At 36.5% G+C, this 18,529-nt stretch overlaps 1 long non-coding RNA gene across 1 annotated transcript; it reads right to left on the bottom strand.

Annotated features, from left to right (window-relative positions):
* Window positions 1–5,987: 5,987 nt before the first annotated feature.
* LOC108506176 lies at window positions 5,988–18,420 on the bottom strand. Its single transcript, XR_001877704.1, has 4 exons — window positions 18,291–18,420; window positions 9,440–9,495; window positions 7,345–7,393; window positions 5,988–6,307 (listed from the first exon to the last, which is right to left on the bottom strand). It is a non-coding gene; the product is annotated as an uncharacterized LOC108506176 (long non-coding RNA).
* Window positions 18,421–18,529: the final 109 nt, after the last annotated feature.

The following is an 18,529-nucleotide window of genomic DNA, read 5'->3' as shown; positions in this document are numbered from 1 at the left end:
TACAAGATCAGATGAACAGAAATGGTCTTTTAGGGGACAACTCTCCAATAAGAGAGCTACAAAATGCACAATCATAAATACTAATACTAAATAAATACACGTCTTCTGGTATTTTCTATAGTTTTTCTATAGTTTATTTTTGTCTAATCCCATACAATATTTTTCTGGTGTCAAATAATTACCAATTCTTACTTTTCAGCAGGTACTAGGTAATCAGTTATAAATTACATATATATCTAATGTTAGCTCTTACTTATCTGAATAATACCTATAATATTTTTCTACTATCTGGATATTAACATATACAATTGGATCAAATAATAGGTGAGATGTGCTTTACAAAGGTACAATTGCAATAATACAAGTTGAGGAGGCAGGGGTAGGTATCCTAATTTTCAAGGTGTCCAAATGCAATACTAATGTGATTAATTTTTTTTTTTCTACTCTCATGTTTCATGCCAATTTCCTCTTGTGATTCTAGTTTGTTTTTATTTTGGGATCATAGTAACTGACAGCTTATTCATGAATTAGGTCCTGCATACTGTTTGCGACAGCTGTAAACTTGAATCATTCCCTGTGTGAGCAAAACACAAATTTCATAGACGTGCATCAAACTGCGTTCAACCAAAATGTGAGATGACTGTTAAAACTACAGCCCCCAAGCCTTCAGCAAATGTAAAGCCTGTCATGTGAAATTCAATGTGGATCTTAACGTGTGGTGTTCTATTGAGCTACTGTACTTGATTCAAAACTAAATTTAGGTGTCACAGAATAAATTATAATCACAAAGCCTCAAGGGGAAAAGAGAGAACACAAGAATAAAGCAATTTTGTTCTTAATGTAGTGGTAGTGAAGAATTTTTCCATATAAAGATGTCCTTTTTTGTTGTTGTTGTTGTAAAAGTCTATGACCAAATTTATTTCTGATATTATTTGATTGATCTCATTCTTGCTGCTCCTATAGTCTAACTGACATTGCTCGCATCTATTGGCTTTGGAAAAAGTGGCATCTTGGTTCAAACATGAAATGAATTGGCTTAGACAGGGAAGAAAAAAATAACCTACATGTTTTCAGTCACGTTGGACAAAAAAATCTCAGTGATCAAAAAGTCTACTGTAAGGCAGATTGGAAAAGTGCTCACACACAGGAAACTCAAGTCAACCTTCTGAGGAAAGCTTGAGGGTTTCCGGAATATAACTAGAACCTGAGCTGGAGTATACAAACTTAAGATATGATATAAACTTCCATAGTTTTATGGCTATATTAAAGCTCACAAAAGCTTTGTAAAAGTTTACTGAGGCTAAAAATGTATCAGCACTTTTATATCACAAGTAGTTGCTGGAGAGAACTATGTGCTACTTAGTTTGTCAGTATTCTCAGCTTTCACAAGTCTGATTTATTTACTCAGAGTCACTATAATTTAAGATCTGGATGCACTACAGCCCCCTCAAAGGTTGTGGCGAAAAGGCAGTTGAAAACCCTACAAAAATTTTAAGTATATTTCAAATTTGTTTGGTATTTGCATGCTTTTAAATTATTTACAATGTAAACTTATACTATAATTTACATTACACCCATAGTTAGCAAATATATTAATAACTCTGCAGAATTATTTTCAGTCCAGCAGGTTGAAGAGTTGTGGGCATACCTGGCAGCATAGGAACGGGACCAGGGTCTAAGAAGCAGGAAAAGTGAAAAGAAGCAGAAGATAAGAGCAGAAAGAGTTTAGTGATATGAGATGTAAATCCACTGGATTTACAGGGTCTATAAAACTCTGGACTCTGATGTTCATAGAAGAACTTACTTGGGTCACCCACATACTGGATGGTATAACTTTCAATAAGGCATCATGTATAAATCCTATAAAATGCACTGAGCCACACTTGACTGATGCTAGTTATAACTGTGCTCCAAAGTTATTTTTGTCAAAGCTCATGAATCACTATCTTTAGAACCAGAAAGCAGTCACAGACTATTATACATCGCCCAACTCCAGTTGTACAACCCCTTTCAAATCTTATCCTTGGGCCTTTATTGCTACAGTGGATGAGCTGAAATCCAAGACGGAGAGATCTTATCACATTGGAAAGTCTGGATTCAGAGCTGACCTTCTGGGATCTTGAGCTTTTATGGTTTTTGAGCTGGTGTGGAGAGGGCATAACATTATTTAAGACAAGGATCACAGTACTACTGTTCTTTTCCAGCACCACTGAAAGGTTAATTCTTTAAGATAGTGATAAAAAAATTCCTATCTGAATGTAAAACCACTGAGTTATATAGCAATTCATATGAGACCCGAAAGGATTAAGGCCTGGAAACTGCCACACCGAAACACAGACCTCAATGGACTTGAGCAACTCCATCACCCTCTGTCAGACAGTGCATTAGGAATGTTTCTCCTTCACCCTTCTGCAGGAAGCTGTATCCCCTTCAGGCCTAAGGAACATTACTACTAAGCCTGATTCAGAGTTTTCAGGCTGCCAAATGACATTCACTCTCTGAGTATACACACACATGCACAGAAACTCCTGGCTCAGTCTCTGCTTAAAAATACACCAATGTGGGGTTTATATAAGGTTGGGATTAAGAGAGTTGGATAAAGCAGCAACACATCCATCAGAAACTGAAATTAAGCCTCTTTGAACATCTTAAGCAGAAAGGAACTGGGTCACTCAATTATCTATGCTTAAAATTAGGCATTTAACTTATTTCAGCTTATATCAAATTCTTTAAATCATTCATGGGAATTGACCGATCATTCAAGTTAAATATCTGAAGTAATGAGAACCAGGCATCTAGAGACAGACATGTATTAAACACACATTGGTTAATAAACAGGTTTTGATTTAGCAATCAAAGATGTATCAAACTTTTTAAGGTTAAGTTCGAATTAGCAGTGTATTGGTGAGAAAGGAGTAAAACATAACATGCTTTTAGTTTTGCAGAGGCCTGTGCAGGTAACAGTGCAAGGAGAGCAGGCTCTGTGTGGAGAGCTGGGCTATGCAGCTCTGTCACGTTCTCATTACCTTATGTTAAGGTGTAACATAAAAAAGGAATAAAAGGTGTCAGGTATAAAGAGGTGCTCAACTTCAGTGTTAATGCTACAAAGGTGTTGTTAATAAAGGCCTAAAATATGACCTTATCATATGTTTCCTTAAAGTTCAAAGCAACTCTGAAAGACCAAAGCCAGGCTAATATACACTACTTTCAACCAAGTATCAATTAAAACAAGCCAATATTATTAACATATGTATGATTAACAACCACCTTAAAAACTGATTTGATCAAGCATTATTTATCCCAAAACAGGCTTCTTTCAAGAATATTCAGAAAGGAAAATACTCAATACTTAAATATCTCAAATTTGCAGTTAACATTTATTTTTAGTTTTTTATTGTACAAGTGTTTTGGGAAGTGTTCAACAAGGAGACTGTCCTAATGATACAAATATCCTTGAATTCTGTTTTTTGTTTCATTCAATGATAACAGAAGCCAGCTGCTGATGTTAGATGTGGACTGGCTTTGATCTTCAGCAAAACACAGAAAATCCCCTTTCTACATTTCTTTCTAGTCCCATACCCTATGGCCACAGCAACCAAAATCCAGAGAGCTTCATGTGTCTGACCTAACAGCTTGGTGGGGAGGGGTACAGAGCACATGAGAGGTGGCTCTCTGCAGACTGAGAGCATTTCTCTAAAGCCATGTAGTTTGTTCTTACACCGTCTGAGGGTGGTGACAAAGTGGTTCAAAAGGACCTTTGCATTAAGATTGTATTCCCCCTTGCTTCAGCACTCTCACTGATTGCTGCTGGACCTAGCAGCTTTTCTTTCCATCACCTATTCTGCCCAACCACTTTCCCCAAGATGACATATTAGCTAACTTCCAGGGTAGTTTTCTGAGGAAATGTAGCTGTAGCTAGAACTAGAATCAGAAAACTTTGGCTGATAGAAAAAATCCCTGAAGCTTATGAGATGCTTGGCTCAAGCACTCACAGATTGCCAGATTGCAGCCAGGAAGGCATTTCCCCACAGGGCTGCCTGGCAGAAGTGCCTGGGCTGTGGGTCTCCCCTCCTCACACAGAAGGAATCTCACCCAGAGCTCCGAGCCTCTGAAGCTCACCTAGAAATTTCTTAGCAAGTCCTTGCTACTGCCATGTCCTGTGATACCAATAAAGCTTCCAAGGTCTCCTGCCTTCTTTCTGTGGCACACTGTAATTGTGAACACAGATCTTTTATTACAGGTTTAAGCTTGTTACAGAGTATTAGAAGTGCTGTGCAGTCTCTGAGAGGAGGAGCAGATGATGTCCCCTGGGCCCGCCTGGATTAACTGCTTGTTACACAATTGTCTGTCTGACAACCCAGTTGGTCCTTCTTCTGATCGAGTTTCCAACTTGTAAATTTTGAACTCACCCTAGTTACCAGAAAAAAAAAACCCATTCTCAATGTTTTGTTGATTCTTTTTCTTGTTTCTGTTTTTTTTGTTTTGTCATGGCAATAACTTCCATAGACCCACTTTCATTTTTTTCTCTCACAGCAGTTCTTTCCAGAGATAAGGCACAAGCAAAATCAAGCTTAAAAAACCTCCAGCCCTAAAAAACTCCTTCTATTTAAACAGATGGCTTAAAAACAATGGTTAAAATGCCTTACCATAAAATGTGAAACAACCTTTTTGAAAGGAAGAGCTACATTTCCTAACATCGCACATATAACACAGAAGCACAGAAACTGAGTGTGGAATCCCATCACATAAATTATTCATTCGTTGCCAAGGCAGTTCCTTGCAATGCAAGTTTTGAATGGTTAAAAAGTTAAAAGGGTTTTAAAGTTTAAAAACTTTAGAAGTTAGAAAGGTTTTAAATACTTGCAAATGGATGTCAGGAATCAAGCTTTCCCTAGCTTCTCGGCAAGATAAACCATATGGATATGAAAGCATGTTTATGTTTCTGTCTTAGACTGTTTTCTTTTCCAAAAATATAGTCTTAATTTAGAATAACTAAGACCAACTTTTGTTGCTTTTCTCATAACAATTTAAATGAAATATTTGCATGGGATAGATTTATGTTGACTTCTAAAATGGAGAAGTAGTTTGGATATAGAACCTGAACACAAGAGATGGAAAAAATACAAACTGGAATGCAGACTTTCCTACTTGTGATAAGACAAAACACATCATCAGAGGACCTGACATGCAGTTTCCTGTTTGTTTCATTTCAGAGAACAAAGAGTTTGACAAACATATTTGTATATATAACAGCACAATGTTAGTCATCCATCACTGAATGTTTTTTAGTCACATGACAATATAATGGCAAAAAAATTAAGCTTGTACATTTTAATAATCAGTCAGAAGTAATTATACTGATTTGACACTTCCTTGCTACCCTCTCCCTTTTTATACATATCCATTAATCCTGGTCCATCTTTAGAACATGCATTTCTGCATTGGAAAACCCGTTTGCTAAATAAAATGCAAACATTTGTTCAGTGAATAATAAAATTATATGTTCATCCTTCATGCAACACAGTGGCCAAACAAATTCAATTTGTGTAGGATCATTAAAAAAGATGGTGAAATTTTGTATATGAAGCATGTTTCTGTAAAGTTTCTGACTGTAGATTTTGAAAATGTGCTGTAAAGAACCCATTCTGCTGGTTAAGACATAACAGTAATCACCAGTCAATTTTTATTTGGCAAATATAACCTAGATGTTAAACTAACCAAATTAAACACCATACATATACTACTGATAAAAAATGTACACTTCATGCACTATTCTTTCAGCAGAGGCCATGTCTGCTGCATAAGAATTTCCATTTTAGAGGCTGAAAAGTTTAACAAAATAATGTTCTTGAGGCAAATCTTGGCTAGACCTGTGTAGTTTGATCTTTACAAGCTAAAACCAAAACCCTGACTCAAGACCCTGTTCAACCTGGAGAATAAGGAATGAAAGAAGAGCTGGAAACATTGCACATTTCTCCCATTATATATTTCATATCCTGGTGAAGGTGAGGCTGCATGGCTGCCCCTCTGCCTCACTGGGTGTTTGATCAACACTCAGCAAAGTACAGGGCTCACCCTCTCAGGCAGTAGGGTAGGTGACCCTCTTGTGTCTTCCTATACCCTTTATTCTTCTTCTTTAGTCAGGTGTTGAAAATTCTCCTTCATTCAATTTATGCAGGATGATATCAGGGGCTTAGTTATTTTTGCAGCTCTTTACTGTTCCATTTTGGAGTAGCAGCACAGAGACTCTATGTCCAATATTAATTATACAGCAGAATTTAATGCCCTTCCCAGCCTTGTTTTGAGCCTGTTATAATAAAAGAGAATTTTATGATTGTAGTCTTGTGAAGGCTGAAGAAAACTAGATTAGATCAAATAGAAGGTTTGTTTTAGATAACCTGTCTTTACTCCCTAGCATCAGTGAGCATGCTCAAATATGTCCAATAAATTCCCTTGAATTCTCACTAGGGTAAAGAGAAGTTTCCATGCAAATGCGACAGTTCAAACACACAACAGAGGTTTGATGCGTTTTAGAAAAGACAGCAAGCCTTTTTTCTGGATTTTCCTTTACAGGCTATTTATAATTCAAATGTACTTTCCATATTCACTTATTTAAAAGCACAGGTTCTAGCAAAAGGAAAAAACGCATTGGGAAGAGGCACTGTGCTACATAATCAGTTTTCAGTTGAGACTTCATTTACCATACTGAACTAGTTTCACACTGTAAGGCAACCTTATGACCAAACAAGACAAAAGAAAATCCCTTGTGGGTAAGTAGCACTGATCAAGGGAGCTTCTTTTGCCAGAAAAGACAGTTTCATCATGGCAGTTAGGGGTTTTCTGACTAGAAAGAAAATCATATTGGACAAACAATTCTGCTAGAATTGCATATACTACATTGTTATGACAGGGAATTTAATTTATTTTGTACTATACTGCAACGTAGCTCTACATAACAAAAGAAAATATTATGGGATATACTTATATTTCAGTACTGAAGGGAAATGACATCTTTACATGAAATGCTTTTCAAGTTATATACTTTTTTTATTCCACTTTGATAAACTAATGCTATAAATAATCCCTTTATTTGAAGAAATCTTTCAGTCCTTTGTCTTAAAATGCTAGATTTATATAGATCCAGCCACAAAGACCCAGAAAAATCTAAGTGATCCTAAGCTTTGTGATAGAATCCTCCTTCACAGCATTCCCATGGCAGAAGACAGACACATGCTGAGGGTTTATAATTTCAGGCTGCTTCAACTGAATGTTTACTAAAATTTGCAGTAAAGGTTAAGTTACTAAAGCTTTTTGGGGAGATGGAACACACATATACACACTTACCATGACCAGCAGGGGAAACTGTCGCTTTCTAATCTTAACAAGCACTAGCCTGCACCACAAAACAAATCCATAAAAGAGAACATACATATTTTATTGTAGGTCCCATATTGTTTCTATAGCTATATCACAACAATGATCTCTGTATTTCTCTCATCACAGCATACTATCACGCTGATCCTAGCTCTCGGAAAAAGGGAAATGCAGAACACATATGTGAAATAAAAGAAAACACATATGTTCCAGATTAAGCCAATCTCAAGATGTTAAATCCCAGACCTGCTTCACAGAAGAGCAAAATGAGTATTAGCACCATATGATAACTATTCAGTTTAGGACTAGACTGTAAATTGTAACATGGTGGTTTTCCTAATAATGGGTCCTAATTTGGTTCCATCTTACTTCTGAGAGACACTGTCTCGTCAACATTTATTCAAATCTACATTCACTGCACCAGTAAGAAGTGCAGTTATTTTTCTGGCAGCCTGTTGCTCCTTCATTTTATCCAACACCAAGTGAGATCATAGTTCTCATTTGTTGAGAGTCATGCAGTGAGCTACTTAGTCTCTTGACCTCAAAAATTTATTGGGCTATAGAAGAAGTGGTTTCTATACACACCTTTGGTTTGGACATTCAGTTGGGATATGGAAGGTTTAAATATTTGACTCTTCCCTAGAAAAAATTTTGTTCTGAATTTCCTTTACCCTATCTGTCTGCCCCTTCTATTTTAGTACAGCTGAAGAATGAAACACATGAGATTTTCATACCTTTTCTTATCTTATGTCTATCTACCCTCAGAAAATAAAAAAGTTTACCCTTATTATTGAAATTCTTGTGATAGCTTTTCGTATTTTTGGTTCAGATTTTAAACTGGCAAAATCACTATATTAATCCTTATAAACTCTCTGGCCCACCTCCCCCTCAGCCCAGGTTTGAGTGAAGCATAAGAACTAATCTACCTAAAATAGTTGTGAAACCATACGTACATATGTATCTCTTGAGAATGTATGTTGAAGTAACTAACAGACATTCCTAATTAGAATGAAATAATTTGAAAGAAATATCATTAAGCAATTCTCTATTATAGTCAAGAGAGAAAAGGAAACAATAGGACTACATAAGGTCTGTTTTCCTCTAAGTCCAGTTGAGTACAGGTGGCAAGAAACCAGGAATTGCCAGATTTGCAGCATTTTTTTGATGTTCCATAATTTGTTTTTGTTATACATCAAAATCAAACAGACCTTTCACAACCAATTAAAATAAAGGAAGATTAAGAGAAGTCGTCCACTTATTTTCTGAATCAAAGGTCAGACCTCAACTCGTGTTACCACATGTCGGGTAATTAACCCCAATACCTGAGTCTTCTAGGATCCCCTCTTCCCCCTCTCCTTAATTCCAGGATAACTCACTGAAGTCAAGAGCATCCCCACAAGGAGTTCTGTTTTCAGGTAATTAAGACTAGTGGACAGGGTAATGTTAATTAAAATATATCTGACATAGAATAGTTTAATTTGGAAATGAACTCTGAAGATCATCTGGTCCAACTCTCTGGTCAAAACAGCAGTTTGCTATATGATTGGTTTAAATATAGATGCCGATAACATTTTTGCAGAATTTTTTAATCCTTAACTGTGTTCAATAATTATGTACACCTCCTCACAAGTGTAATGATCAGAAATCACAGAATCATAGAATGGGAAAGGTTAGAAGGGACTACTGGAGGTCATCTAGTCCAGCTTCCCAGCACAAGCAGGAATACTCCAGTGACTAACAGGAAACAATTTCAAGCCAGCACCTATGCCATTCTGATTCTTTTATCAAATACCTATTTCACTTAATTCCCTAAAATATGTCAGCTAAAAGGAAACAGTCCATAGGTCTTAGACACACAGAAACACACACACTACCGAATGCTGTACTAAGATCACGTGTAGGTTATGTGATTTCCACAAAAATCAAACTCTTTTTGTACCAATGAAAAATCAGTAGATGATGTGAAGAGATCATTTTTCTGGTAGCACTATATCACAAGTTTCCTCACCAAGTTTAGTAGAATTATTGGTGTAAGCCAGCACTTTTCAGTCACTCAGCAACTCACCAACTGCTCCATTGGAGGGTGTTGTGAGGAACGGCGTGTACTGTGTTCAGAGGGGTCTGTGTAAAGAGGAAACACTGGTGAAATTTGCCTCAGCCCTGTGTTCGTCTTATCTTCTAGCACAGAGCGGCCCAACTTTTGGTCAGTGCTCTATAACACTATCGCTCCACAATATTTATATAGCATTAAAATACATTAAAATCTTGAAAATTTCACCATTTGTACTGGAACCGTTCAGAATTTTAGCCATGTATTTTCAAATAGATCAGAGTGTGAACAGGGAACAATCACAAAACAAATTCACCTGCACAGAGTTTATGAAGAGTTTGCAAACAATACAAGAAAATTATCCTGTCCATTCAGTGAAATTAAGGAATAATAAATTCATGTTCAGAAACAAATTTCCTTTCCAAAGCAGGCTCTTTGAGAATTTTGAGGGGGGTTTGGTTTGGTTTCTTTTTTTTTGGTTTTGGGTTTTATTTGTTTGGTTTTGGTTTTGTTTAAAGACTAATTATCCAGTTCTTTATAGTATCTGATTGACTTCAACAAATGTGTATCAGCGATTCAAAAAGTAGAGTCTGTCTGATGGCCTAGCTACTCAGGCTTTGAAATTTAAACATGACCTGCATAGAATTAACAAAAAATAAAATTAAAAAAGCTTCAACTACTAAAGTGTTGTTATTGTTGTTTTAAATGACAAATTAGTGGGATGGAATTCAAGACACTTAATTATCACATTAGTTAGCCAGATGGTTATTTGAAATCCCAACAGACAAGTATCTGAATTCTGTTTTAAGTTGGGCTCAACGAGTTAGCAGGGGCAAAGGACAGCAAAAGGATGTGACTCTTTCCTTTGCTCGCTTCAACAAATACAATTTTTTCTGCCTACCCCTGAGCAATGTTTCAAAGAGAAGTTACAGAAATAATGGTAGCCAAAGGAATATGAGTGTTCTACGACTCTTCAGATATATGTGGCCACTTAATCTTGTTACCCCCGACACTAAATTTCCATTAGCTTTGTCAAAGAAAGGGATTTAGAAGCAAACTCCCATAAAAATGGAGACTTTTTTCTAAACCTGAAAAATTGTTTAAATATCCTGCACCCTCTTTTTCTCTCCCCTAAATGTTTCGGCAACAAATGTGATTCTTTGTTGGATGACTTCAAGGGTGGTGGGGAGCAGAGCAGTCATGCACCCACGATCACAGAATAAGAAGGGGTGGTATGACTTGGCTTTTCTGTGCTGTTTAGCAGCTTGTTCAAATGGTCTCAGCACATTCACAAGAGTTTCCATTAGTGTCTGCTCCAGATGTGAGAAGAATCCATCAATTTCATTTTCAAAATGTCATAGCATGTAATAACTGCCTTTGCTCAAACAGCTTCTCTTAACAGGGAATGTTGAATTTTGTCTGGTAACTGCATCCTGAATAAGTTTGTCTTGGGGAACAAGTCATTATTCTTGGAAGAGTTTCAGAAGTTTTTTGGCTTTCACAGGCTGCCTGAACTATGGACAGATACCATCTGTTCTTATAAGAATATACATCTCTAGTGTATCATAGTACTCATGTATGAAGTATATAGACACAGAAGGGCAGCATCTTTACTCCCATCCCCACTACAGAAGTGACAAAAATCTTGGTACTTGTTTTCTTTTAGTGTTTGAATTAGAAGAGGTAAAACATCAGTGACGCAGAACCTCATTTCCTTTAAAATACTTCTCAAGTGACCCTTTGAGAACAGCAGTAGCACCTGATGTACCCACCTAGGTGCAGACTTTGACAGGACCCTTCTCTAAAGTTATAATACTAGTTCGATATGTGAGAACAGAGTGTCTGGAAACAAGGCAACCAAAGATATTTTACAAACAACCAGAAATACAGTAGCCTCTGTAAGGTGCTATTTCCAAGCAGAGAAATACCACAATTTTCCTTTCCTTAGTGGAGATGTGAGGAACAGAAATATTAAATGCTTGCTAAAATGACACTGGTATCTGTGGCACAGAAAAGAGTCATGCCTTGTTTCCCATGTTTCAAACCTCATACCTTTTGGATATCTGCCCAAAGAAGTTAAATCCCTTGTTTTACGTATTGCTCTGATGTAGTAATTGGTGAAACTTGAAACAAAACATAACAACCAACCTCAAAAATTCAAGTCCAAATGATTTTCAACAAGACTAAAATTTTTTAGTGATGAAATACAAGTACTTTGAGGTGTTGCCCGGGAGGATCAGCACATGGAAATATTAACACAAGCAAAACATTAAATAGGATTTCCAGTAAAGACAGCATAGTCGATTTGGTTCTTGGTATCAAATAGCAACATCTGTCTTGTGGTAGGTATATACTAGCCCCACTACTTTTTTCTTTCACATAAAAACCAGATTGTCAGTATGAGAGTGTTTCTGGGTCAGGACATTAAAGTCAAGCTAATGCGTACCAAATGCATCATCATCTATTTATTTTTACAGTTCTGGGGTTGCCCACATTGTGGAAAAACTGCTTTTCCTAAGATTGTTCTTATTGAGGTTAAATATCATAGAGAACTGTAGACTATACTGTGTCCTCTCTTATCCTGGGGTCCTCCTCTTTAGTTGACACCATACATGAACACACATTCACTACACAAGACAGAATTTACTAAATGTTGCTTCAAAATATACAAACCGAAAAAATAGTGACCAGTCTTGCCTTGAGAAGGACAAAAGCAGAGAGATGAAATACCTTGCCTGTGATCATGTAACAGGTCAGTAAAAGGAGTGGGACTATAAAATGCACCATCAGTTAAGTGAATCATGTACTACTCTTATAAACTGTAATATTGCTTCCCTTGAATCTCACTTGAAAGAAAAATATTGGCTTAAAGCGCATGCTGGTCTGCTTTGTCTCCAAATACATACTTCAAAGAAAGGCTGCAAATATTTATTCCAAGGGTGCTAGTGGGCAATCTTTTAGAAACAGAGTAGCTACCAACAACATGTCATGGGAAATAAGTGCTGAAGTTACTTGATGGCAGAGCACTGGACATTTATATGGGAAAAATAGCCTTTCTATTTTGAGACAGACTAGGGGAAGCGGGAGAAGAAAGAGGAACACCTAGCTGTCAGCTCACAGCTCCTGCAGATAACTGAAAGACTGCAAGTCACAGGGAAATTTGCCCAGGCCTTAATGCAAAATGGAATAGCTGAAAGAATAAAGAAATTGTGTGTCTGGGGGAAGGGGAGTTAGTTACACTCATAAATGGCTTTAAATGTAAATTTTGCAGCAGTTTAACCGGCTGTAATTTTTGCAGAATATTTCAGTGGCAAACAGGTTTATAATAAATTATGGAGCCATATTCTGTTTCAAAAATCAAAGATCCACTACTTTCTTTCACAGTTTGTGTTTTTCACTGCAAAGCTTGAAGACCATCCTGTATAAATTTAATTATGTATTTGCAATTTATTGTTTCCCTACTGTTAAACCTATCTTTTCTGTGAAACTGCTGAGCCTTTGAGAGAGAGAGCTGTTAAAAGACTGCAGCTAATCAGTCCTTTTTCTGGAAGGACTCTCTCAGCTAGCAATGAGGTATAAGATCTGTGGCTTTCAAGTTCTACTGTCTGAATTGTTCTTCCACAACAGCTGGAGAAAATGCTTTCAAGAGTTTTACGCTTCTTCCTGTGTGGTGATGCAGCTTTCCTCTAACGACTATTTCCCATCAATACCCACAGACACCTACCTTCTTAACCACTGGTTTAACGGTTTCTTACCACTTCCACCTTTCCGGAAAGAAAAAAAAAGAAAAAGAAAAACTAAAAAAAAAAAAAAAAAAAAAAAAAAAAAAAAGATACTCATTCAGGAGAAGGTTTACAAATATCTGCCCACCAGGCTGTTGAACAAGATAATATCTCAAAGAACTTAAAATTAGGCGTACAATTCTTGTCTAGAGAAAAAAAATCAAAACTGTCCTGAATGTGTGGTGGCAGCAGATGTGACCAAAAAGGTCAGTATATACTCCTTCCCATGCTAAGATTAAACTGGTCTTTACTGAAAACTTCACAGCAAGGAAAAAAAAGGGATCTTTTTCTATGCAATGTAACAAGATGAATAGGTAGTACAGTTATATACAGTTTATTGTACTGAATCATCCCATGTTCAGCTGAATTACAAGAAAGTTAAAAAAGTAAGTATTTCTTAAAAACTGCAAAACACATGAAAGCTCTGGTTTTTCCAAGAGCCACTATCTAATGACTTTTCTGGGAAATTTAATGTTTGTTTCATTTCCCAGAGGACTCTGGAAATCCACCCAATTGACAACTTAAACTGACATTGCATTAAGAACAATATATTTTAACCTTATTCACTTACACAATTCTTCAAAATTGCAGTAAAATATTTAATGAACTGGTGCTTCCTTAGATAGCAACTGAGTATATTAGCAGCCCAGAAAATCAATGTGTGTTAAACTGACATATGTTCTAAATTATTACAAATACTGTACACTCTCATCTAGTTTACCTATTAGTTATAATGAAAAGAATGAGGACAACTGCAGCAGAAGAACCAGTCCATGACACAGTCTGGCAACTGCTAATATAGACCACTATTTCATGGAACATACCCAAACTTAATTTGGGGTAAAAGACAATTGTAGGATTCAAAAATTTTAGACTGTCATCTGTTTTCAGACCTGTCTCTAACGAAAACACAAACCAGTTTCCATACAGAAGGCCAAAGATTGCCCCTCCACCTCTGAGAAAAGATAAGTGCTTTTATTTAAATCAAATCATGCAGATTGAGAGTGATGGCTAAAGGTCACAGAAACACCTTTATAACATCAGTAAATAGCTAATTCTGAAAAAGAATATAATATTATTGCTGATATCCTCTGACCTCAAAAAACACAGGTTGTTAACATTACTAGGAGGATGTTAAATAGAGAGCCTGTAAGGAGTAAAGTTGAAAAGAAGTATTTACTGAGTAACAGGCAATCAAAGGGAAAAGAAACAGCAAAATATCTATTTCAAAACTTTTTTTTTCCAGCTAAAAATAGAAGGCTGTTCACAACCACAGGATTCCATTCAGTCAAATTAATCATAGAGAGGCGTGGATTAAATTTAGATTAAAAAGAAATTCTTTTCATCCAGAAAGGTTAGCTCAGAGGCATTCATGAGCAAGACAGCAAAATGAATGATCAGGATTTAGAGAGAATCAGCTGATCCAAGAATCTACATCCAAACAGCCCAGAGCTCTGGCACTAAAAACCATGCCCAGCCCAAAACCTCAACTACAGTTTGTGTGGCAGCCAGGAGTACTGTCAAGGCTGGTCTCTGTGGCTCTGACAGACTCAGAGGGGAAAAAGGACACTCTAATCAGTTCATGTTTATTAACATCACTTGATTATGGAATGGTTGTGCCACTGCATAAACACAACAGTCAGTATCTCCTCTCCCTCCAACAAAAAAACATTACAAATGCATGAATAATAAGATTGAAAACACTGTTGTTAGGTAGCTAATATTACTAAATGTGCTAATTCATGGGGGGGGTATGTAAAATGCAACAAAACTTTTAAAGCGATGTATCTTTAGAATGAGATGCCGCAAATTCAGTTCATCTGGCTGGAGCGTGGATTCAAATATGTTAATTTCATTTTTGTAAGAGGTTCCATATTACAGGAATACAGGAAAAATGGAAGAATGGAATTTGTAAAGAAAGAGGACAATACCAAAAATAAGGTGAACAGCTAAAATCTAAGTGGGAATTCACAATTAATTTCATTATTAGAAAAATTTATTGTCTAAGAATGAGAACCACTTGGGCTTACTTGACTGCTACAGCAGTTCAGAAAGGCACACTGGATGCTGATTTGGAAGGTTAGTAAGAGAGAAAAGACTGAAGAATTTTCTGTAGGGGAAAAAAACCCCAGTACCCAGAACCTCTCAAAAAAAAGGGGCAACAAAGACAATAATGGAAGTAGGTGACTAGCTATTTTTACTTCCTTTATTTATTTAGGAGACTATACCAAAGGAAAATTCTGAAATCCCAGGTTTTTACTTTTTCATTACACTTTTTATCCTGTAAAAATCAGAAGATTATTATCAGCAATGTTTTTATAGCATTTAGTGAAAAAAGCTTCACTTCTACTTTCAATGCATAATTATAAGTTTTTTAGTACAATGACAAGACTGTTCAGCTATTTAATGTTTGTGTTTAAACATCAGACAAGTTCATCCTATGGTTTATGTTTTCTTTTCACTTTTCTAATTCATAAAACATCTCATCCATTTTCTCATGCAAGAAATTCAAATGAGATAAACATTCAAATGTAGAACCAATACCGAATTTTTCTATTGCAAAAATATATCTGATTTTCTGCATTTACTACTCTCAAAAAAAGCAGTTACTTATTTAATGTTTGTTGGTTTTATACTTTTATATCAACTAAAGCTATGGATATAATCTAAATTCAAATTAAAGTTTTAATTTAGACACTAAGAACTTATTTAAACATTTTGTTTTAATTAGAAACTTTATTTCATAATCTTTTTCAGTTAATGAGTACATTTGCCAGTTTTAAAAGCCTGCAAACACCATAAAGACTATTTTTCTTGCAAAAATCTTTAAATTAGCACATATTAATTAAACTGTGCATGCAAATAGCCTTATAAAGAAAAAGCCATTTTATACATTTTAGTTTCATTTTTAAAACAACGAATGTGTAAACCACTAAAATCAGAAATAGTTCATCTTTTTGATTTCAACACGCTCATTAAAAACCCTAAGCAAATACATCCCCTTATCAGACCATAAACATTTGACTGTTTAGTTTTATACATCACTAAGAGCTTGTTTGGAAATTTCTCATACATGGATATGCATCTATTTGTCAGTGTGAACACTAAACACCAGCTTGTCAGCTATCACAAGTTCTTTCTCTCCCTCCACAAGAAAATGTGCACAGAAAAAACCCTCCACTTTCCTCTCTCCAGCTTGCCAGTGACATGCCACAACACACCGTGTCAGAGCAGAGAATCCAGCTTTCATCCTGCACTTTCAGACTTCGTGTAAACTCATTTTGCAATATTAAGATAGAGTTCAGCTTTTGTAAACAATATTAATATTAAAGCATTAAGACTAGAATAGTGTAAACCAAAGTTTTCTCATTTCTGTGCCAGCAACTGCAATAAGATGAGGAGCTTTCACTGACACTCCTTTCAGGCCTCACTCTCTGCTCCCATGTACTGTGTGTTACTCACAATTTATCTCTGCTTTCATGGGTAGCAATAGCATGAGCTGATAATATGCCAAACCAATGAACTCTTACTTCATTCACTTCAGGGTAGCTTAAAGTTTTAACTGGGGGATTTTTTTTGGTTTTGGACTGAGAAAGTAGGGTGAAGGCAAGGCTGAATTTTACTATTCACATGCTTTATTTTGTATAGGTGATGGAGTACTAGAAGAGACTGATATACACATTTTTTGAATGTAAATATATTAACATACATAATCCACAGAGACAACATAACTTGAATAGCATTCATTCACACAGAAAACTGAGTAAAATAATCTATCCCTATTGCAGATATTCTATGCCTCCATCTCTATCTGGTCTTTATACAGCTGGATGATACACCAACTCCTGCAGCATGTCTCTAAAATCTCACTGCAGAGAGAAAACTTTACTGTTTGTTTTTTAGCTGTCTCATCAAAACAGCCTTCAGACAGCTCCATACCTTCAACACCATTAGAAGATATCACTGACAATGTCACTGCAGTTTTAAGGTGATTTGTCTGAATGGTACCAGAAGAAACATCCATAAACAAGGTGTGTGACTGCCCAAGGTACACAGGTGCTACTACTTCTCCTAAGCCTAGTCTCCACTAGGACATAAACGTGACAAATTGCAAAATAACTTGCTTTTAAGCTTCCTTTGAATACATAATTTACAATTGAAGAATTCAACCTTTGGTCATTCACATGGGCAGCTGCTACTTTCAGCCCTCACTGTGTGAATCAAGTCAGGACTGAAACGTCTCGTGTTTCTGCCTGCCACCACAAGAAGGACTCAAATCCAGAGGCACAAAATTCCTAATAAGGAGGGTCACAAGACTTTCTGCTATTCTACTGTATATTTAATGTTAAGTTTTCTACCTCACTTAATTTATTACTCTTTCATGAGAAAAGAGGTCACTGGTAACATTTCACTAATTCTCACTGGTCACCAGGTTGGCATATACAGCTGACAAAATACAGTTGTTTTTTCTTTCCTTCCTTTTTTTCTTTACTTTCCTCCTGTTTAAAACATAAACGAAAAAAATATTGCCTTTGTAATACACAAGCAATCCTTTTCCTGTACTGTCTATAGCTGTAGGCCTTCCATCAGTCTTTTTCACCACACTTTTAAAGCCACTTCAACATTAAGGAGCTCCATAACTGCATGGCAACTGGCTGGCTGCCAGCAAGCTGCAAAACAAACGCCCCTTGTATTGACATTACAGGTTCCTTGATCATATTCAATAAAGCACCTTTGATGTTAGCACTATTGGTTAATATCATCTTACAGGGTCTTGAGGGAGAGGTTATCAAGTCTGTAAGACAGATCATAAAGCCAGAAAAGACCCTCTAGTGTTAGAATACAAAAAAGTTTATGTCCTGTGAGGTAAGAACAGTATTTATAGGTGGAGGAAATGTCAAAATACACACATCATCTATGATTCACCATTTTTTTGAGTAACATTTGGTGAACCACAGATCCCACTTTGTCTGAGAAAACCCAAGCTGTTTTCTCGTTATCCAGCCTTAACAGAGAAGTCCCCATGGGACACTAAACAACCAACCATGCTTGGGTACCTTTCTGTCACCCCATATCCTCCTGACCTTCAATTGTTATATCCAGGCAGCTGCCTCTTTCTTTCCTGATCTGGCATGCTCTCAGAGCAGTCTGTCACCCTGCCCACAATGTGGTGCTTCAACACTTGGCAGGTACAAAGCAAAACTTCTAGTGCTCTAGTACTGTGGGCTGTTTGGTTTAGTGAGACCTCTTTAAGTACATGAAGTCATAAAAGCAGAGACTGACAGGCCTCCCATATGATTCTAAAACAAAAGGGGCACTGGTC

Source organism: Lepidothrix coronata, unplaced genomic scaffold, assembly GCF_001604755.1.
Source record: "Lepidothrix coronata isolate B3197 unplaced genomic scaffold, Lepidothrix_coronata-1.0 Scaffold209, whole genome shotgun sequence".
Lineage (NCBI taxonomy): Eukaryota > Metazoa > Chordata > Aves > Passeriformes > Pipridae > Lepidothrix > Lepidothrix coronata.
This window is presented reverse-complemented; position numbering and strand designations above follow the sequence as displayed.